The sequence below is a fragment of the Pinus tabuliformis genome, chromosome X (genome assembly GCF_031772625.1).
Source record: "Pinus tabuliformis cultivar Carrire ecotype Pingquan chromosome X, CPIR1, whole genome shotgun sequence".
NCBI classification, from domain to species: Eukaryota; Viridiplantae; Streptophyta; class Pinopsida; order Pinales; family Pinaceae; genus Pinus; species Pinus tabuliformis.
In genome coordinates, this window is record NC_142308.1 from 92584460 (window position 1) to 92591306 (window position 6847).

Below are 6847 nucleotides of genomic sequence, written 5' to 3' on the forward strand. Positions count from 1 at the left end.
GAATGGGTAGAATGAGCTGCGTAGCTAGACCATGTAGAGGGTAAAACACTTAGAATATCTCAGATCCGTCAGATCAGTGACCAAAAACCTCCACCGTAGATGAGACAGATGATCCTGAGGTTCACTAACAACACCACTGCATGCATTGACACTGCTGGTCCGGAGAAGTGTATGACAGCGGTAACCCGATCACGCCAAGCTCAAGATAAGACCTGAAATCCGAGCTGGAGGGGTGGGGCAATAAATCAAAGAGGATAAGGACCTGTCCTCCACTATATGGAAGATCAAACCATTTGTAGATTATTAATGAATGAAACTTGGGTCTCGTGTATTATGTGATTCACAACCAGCGTTGAAGTTAAGAGCTAAGGTTTTGTTGCATAATTACAATGGTTAGTTGTAACACAGTAAATAAACCAAAATGTATGCGTATTGTTGTGAATAATTAGAGGGTGAAATTTTATATTTAATTACCATAAAAAATTTACCTCAGGTGTATTGTATTATTCCTTGTATATAGGGGTGTGACATAGGCATAAAGAAATGGCAAAGATGAAATAGAAGCAGGCGTAATCATTATTAGTCCTTGCATTTTAGAACTGGATTATTTTATTGCAAGCTGACTGTTTCCATTACAAGTTTGATGAACTCTTGTCAAAAGTTTCAACTGTCATTAATTGGTACATACAGACACTTGGGACATACAAACACTAGCAGACTCAAGCCAATGAGTTCAAAGACAAATAGGGTTTTTTTAGTTACATTGCATTCATTTTTAATCGAAATGCTTGTTTTCATAAATTTTTGGGATGCATGCATTACTTTCTATAATTTTTAAGGTGCAGGAAGGGGAAATTAATTGTTTCTCTATATTTTCATTAAAATAATTAATGATAGTTTTTAATAATGTATTAATGGTGATATAAAGTAAACTCCATACTGGAATAACATCCTAGAGAAGATCCTACAGAACTAGAGAAGACCCCTTTGTGTAAGTCTAATCAAATTACTCAAATTATCAATTTTTTTTTGAAGCATGCAATTAGAACGAATGAATTCCATTTCAAACTCTGAGAGAAGGAGAAGTTCATAATAACAAAGTACATAAAACAAAAAATGATAATATCCACAGTTAAATATTGGTTCAGACAACCGATGGAATGGAATTCATGGACTTTACAAACGAACATATGCTGCAAAATAAAATGAGATGAGATAATAATATTTACATTGCTATGCATTTAAACTTAAATTTCCACCCCCGTCCTACCAAGTAATGTCAACTGTCCATGTTTTAGCTTTTTCATCTCATGGCTTAAATTGGATTAAGCTTTAAAATGTTACTTTAATTAATATTTTTCAATATAAATTTCTCATTTATTTAAAAAAATAAATATTTTCATTCTTCAATTTATGCTTTACGGGTTTCCTTTGCAACATCTGGTGCAAATGCTAGTTAATAGAATCCACAGAGTAGCTACCACGGTAAGTCGTCGAGATTGAATCGATGAACTGGATCGAAAAATTTACTTAATCAGACTGGATCAGAAACTGAGCTTAAGCGGACTGGATTAGAAACTGAGCTTAAGCAGACTGGATCAGAAACTAACCCTAAGCGCAGTCAGTGTCTGAGTAGCAAGGCGGAAACAACAGCTGCAATGGCGAGGTCGAGGTTTTGATCCCTGCAGACAACAGGCTCTTGAGATATTTGGTGTTCTTGCAAGGCTTGGGAGCAGGGGTCAAATTTTCTTGAGTCAAAAGAAAACTGGTTTGTCTTCAGAGAAGGATTATCGGCAATAACATTGGATTTCACAGCAATCAATCCAAAACCATTGGATTTCTATGAGGAATCATGAGCTTACGAAACTGAAAATGAAGAAGCCATGGTTTGCATGTTGGAGGTTAGCGTTGTCATGATGCCATTGGGGATGGCACCCCAAGTGCCTCTCGAGCTCGACAGTCTCACCGTGGGTAGTGTCATCAATCACTACGACATCGAGGGCAGCAACAACCTCTTCGGCCTCTTCTCCATACCTGCATTTCCTACGAGCTCATCTTGGCCGACGAGTCTCTGGTCAGGGCCACTGCTGACAATGAGTATTTTTACCTCTTCCATGCAGTGCCCTAGTCGCATGGATCCATCGGCTTGCTTATAGAAGCCGAGTTCTAACTCACTCCAATCAGTTCACTTTTTCTAATGTTCTCCCTACATGTGCTAATCTAGGAGCCCTATAACACGGTAAGAAGTTCTACAAAGACATAATTGGAAGAGGGTTTATGTCCAATGTTTTTGTGGCGAGTCCTCTCATAGACATGTATGGAAAATGTCAGAGTTTGAAGGATGCACACAATGTGTTTGATAAAATGCCTCAACGAAATGTGGTGACTTGGAATTCCATGATCTTAGGATATGCAGAGAATGGTTGCATTGATGAAGCTGTGAAATTCTTCGAGAGAATGCCTGAAAGAAGTACAGTGTCATGGAATTTGATGATTGCAGTGCATGCACAAAATGGGGATGTGGAAGAGGTTGCCAAACTTTTCAAGAAGATGCCTTGGCAAAATGTGGTTTTGCTAGAATTCAATGATTACAAGATACGTGCAGAATGGGCGCGTTGAAGATGATGAGAATTTGTTTCACTAAATGTCGGAGAAAAATGTGATTTCCTGGAATACAATGATTGTAGGTTATACAAAGAATGGTAACGTGGATGCGGCCCTGAAACTCTTCTAGAAAATGCCTCAACGAAATATGGTCTCATGGAATATGATGATCGCAGGACTTCAACAGAATGGGCATGTTGATTGTGCCCTGAAGCTCTTTCAACAAATGAAACTGACAGGTGTAAAACCGAACTTTGTTACGTTTGTCAGTGTTTTTCTTGCATGTGCCAACTTGACAACTCTGGAGCATGACAAGGAGGCCCATGAAGACACCATCATAACTAGATCACACTCTGATGCCATTGTTAGCAATGCCCTCATAGATATGTACACAAAATGTGGGTATACCGAGGTTGCACATATAGTTTTTGACAAAATGTCTGAACGAGTCACAAGTTCATGGAATGTGATGATTATGGGTTATGCTATAAATGGGTGTGGCCAAGAGGCTCTCCAACTCTTTGAACAAATGCAACTCTATGGTGTAAAGGCAAACCATGCTACTTCTGTTGTTGTTCTGTCTACCTGCTACCATCCAGGCTTGGTGGATGATGGCTTCTGATTCTTTGATCGAATGAGCCGAGATTATGGCATTACACCTTTAGAAGAGTATTATTGTTGCATGGTTGACCTTCCTGGTTGTGCAAGGGAACTGGAAGAGGTAGAAAACTTTATAAGGAAGATGCCTGTAAAACCTACCATGGTTGTTTGGAGGTCTTTGCTCAATGCATGTAGAACATATAACAATGTAGAACTGGGCGAATGTGTTGCAAAATACCTCTTTGAATTAGATCCAAATAATGTTGCACATTATGTGTTGCTTTCAAATATATATGCGACATCTAGCAAGTGGGATGGTGTACAAAAGCTACGAAACATGATGAAGGATAGGGGAGTAAAAGAGATGTCAGCATATAGTCCGATTGAGAAGAATAACAAGGTTTATACTTTCCAAACGGGACGCGTGTTATGGAAGAACAGGATGAAAGCTTCTCTGCTAACCAATTGAGGAGTTTGTTATTATGAATAACCCGATCAATATAGCTTCTGGGTAACCCAACTGGGCTAGGAAGATCAACGTACCAATAATTTCATCTCTTGTCATGGCCTAAAGGTGTTTATATCCAAGACTCTGCCTACTCTGCCAACCTTGTTTTGTGTTCACCGTTTCTAGAGGACCTATGCCAGATCCAAGATAGTTATTACAAAGTAAATCATTAGAACAATCTTGCTTGGTTGGATGTTTAAACTTTACTATCTTGGATCTAAGTGACACTATCGTAATTTATTGTTTCTACTTCTTTGATAATGGATTTGGAGAGAATTTCTAATGTTATTCGATTTGATTATCAGGGCTATCAGGGAAATCGAGGTTAAGAATTCACTTTATCTGGAAAACATGATTGAAGGATTTTCTATTCTAGTTATAGTTTAGGAATGATTATTTTGCACTTTCAAAGATGGTATTTGCATTTTGATTATTCTCCAAATACAAGGAAACTTCCATTCCATTTCTTAGATATTTAGCTCAAGCAGAATCTAGGGTTTGAAATGGAGATTACAAGCTTGCATAGTTATGAAAGTTTGTTGTGTTTGTAGAGAAATTAATGAAAATCCATGTATCTCAAGGCACAACATAACAATACACAGGAAAATATGCAGTGTGTATTGAACATTTAAATCATGACTTGGAGATCAAATTAAGCTGATTTTTTGAAAGCTTTTGAAAGCATAATTTCTTACAGTTGATTAGATGTCTCGTCAATGATGTTAATTCGAGTTTGCAACTTGTTGGGAAGTGTGCCTCTTTTAGGTTGTGTGCCCTATGCAAGAAAAACTCATTTTCTCCTCATGGCAATGGCTCATTACTGCATTCTTTTCTCATGGTATCTTGTTTCAAGCATTTTCCCTGCAATTTGTCCTCTTATCAAGCAAATTGAAGGATTTATCACTTTGTACATGCCAAGTAGGAGAGACGCACATAAATAAATTTACATTGACCTTAAGGGTCTGGTTCTTCCAAGCTGAATTTTCCATGTAAAATATTTTAAATGAGTTCCCACATATTTAAATGGTGAAGTTCAACCTAGTAGGAGTTGTATACTTCAGTGATTCTTTCTTCATAAATGCCTTTACTTGGTTTGAACATTTATCACTGTGTCTAATCATATTGGAATTTTCTTTGCAACGTAGAAGCATCCAAGGAGAAGGATATGGTGCGAGTTGATGAAAATTTCTTCCATGTACAACTTGATCTGAAATATAATCTTTGTCAAAGGCACACCCTTTCTCAGTGTAGGGGCCCAGGCGAATCAGTGACAAGGCCATGTATAACCATTTCCTTTTCAGACTTGTCATAACATTACTAAGGTCGACAGTTTGGAGTCAAGGTGGCATATACTGAGCATTATTTGAGAATGATATGATGAAGCCCAACCAAGTAATTTGCTCCATCCTAACAGATTTTTGAATTAAAGTTGTTTTGAAACCTTTTAAGTTGAATATGTTCGGAAAAGTAGACAACCCTCGAGGTATGAACATGTATATAATCCTTCACACCAATACAAGACATGTATTTATAAATAGGTTTGATCAACTCTTGTAAGGCACAGTTTATCAAGAGATGGGAGTGTTCATCTTTCGAGAGATTGCTCTCATCGAAATAAATGGAGGCTTGTTGTGGTATGGCAAACAACACAAGAGAAGATCATATTGATAATATGGAAGATATCAAGATCTATATATACATATGACCAGCGATCCTTTGGATGCTTAAGGGGCTAGTTTGAAACATAGTTTAAGATGCTTGAACTGACTTTGTGAGCCATGATGATGAAATGGATTTGAGCACACCACTTGCATTGTGATATTAGAGCCTTGAAGGCCCACATGTAACACTTGGAGCAAGGCTAAAATACTTGCTTGTATATTATGCTTGCATAATTGACGGAGAAGATCCATCGTTGGGCAATTTTGGGAGGTTGAGTGAGCATTCTAGAAGTCCACTCACATACCTTGGATGGCACTTTGAAGTTAGGTATGCGTACTTTGTGGAGCATCTACATTTAGGAGTGCCTTTAGAGGCTGGATGCTATGTGTTCAAGCCCTTATCTCTTGAAGGTGTCCCTCTCTATGGGGATTTTGATGTAAAAAAAATTGTATATGTGGCTTGAGTGGCCCTTATTTTATGTAATTTAGATTAGTTAAATTGGTGAAAAGGGATTTTACCCTACCATATGCTAGATTAGGGTATTTTACTCAAGAAATTAATATTTTATTGTAAAAAGAAGTTGAACATCTCCCTATAAGTGGAGATGCACTTCCTCTCATTTCTGATTCCTTTAGCAAGTCTGAAATTTTTGAAATTTGTTGGAGTTCTTTTATCTTGGATTTGGTGCTATGTATGGAAGACTAATGCACCTCATGGGGCCTTGGATCATTGGTCAGATTGACAGAGTGTTGAGCCATTTACTAGGGTTTGTTCCATTCTAACTGTACTCTGCTCCACCCTAATGCAATGTTGGAAATGGACGAGACTAGGTGCAAGTCCTAGGAAAATATGTCTGAGTAAATACCCCTCATACATGGAATCTAAGCTGGAAATCCCTTGTTATGAGTTGTTGTCCCAATGGACATGTTTCTGGAAGCTTTTGCATAATCTATATTTTTCATTTATTAAAGTAGCCATTCATTTTGTCTCTGTCATTTAATAAAGTAGCTATTCTTTGTCATTTATTAAGGTAGCTATTCTATCTTTGTTTTACGAGCACAAAGTACATTTTTCTTTGTGGCCTTCCAAACAAGAAGGTAAGCTTGTTCATTCCTTTCCTCTTATGCTTAAATTACACTATAAATGATCATAGGCAACCATCTGTGTCAAATACCATGGTTAGGTGGAAATATAAAATCTCTACTCAATAGTGAAATGCAGTTATTTTTTTTATAAGTTTTTTTAAATTGATGTATGCTCATTCTGTAAAAAAGAGTAACTGGAACTTTGCCATAGCTCCTACTTTCATTTTTTATTTTTTTGTAAACTTGGCAGTACTTCCTCTATTTATATTACTTTTTCAAAATCTTTAACTTCCATTTGCTCCAGGTGGCTTACCTACCTGAAGGAAACCAGATAGCCACATGTCTGCATTAAACCCTGTCCAAAATTTAAAGAGGTTTATTGCTATCC

General features: G+C 37.3%; 1 pseudogene; it reads left to right on the top strand.

Moving 5' to 3' along the window:
• Positions 1 to 2752: 2752 nt before the first annotated feature.
• LOC149138551 (putative pentatricopeptide repeat-containing protein At3g23330 pseudogene) lies at positions 2753 to 3226 on the top strand (annotated as a pseudogene).
• Positions 3227 to 6847: the final 3621 nt, after the last annotated feature.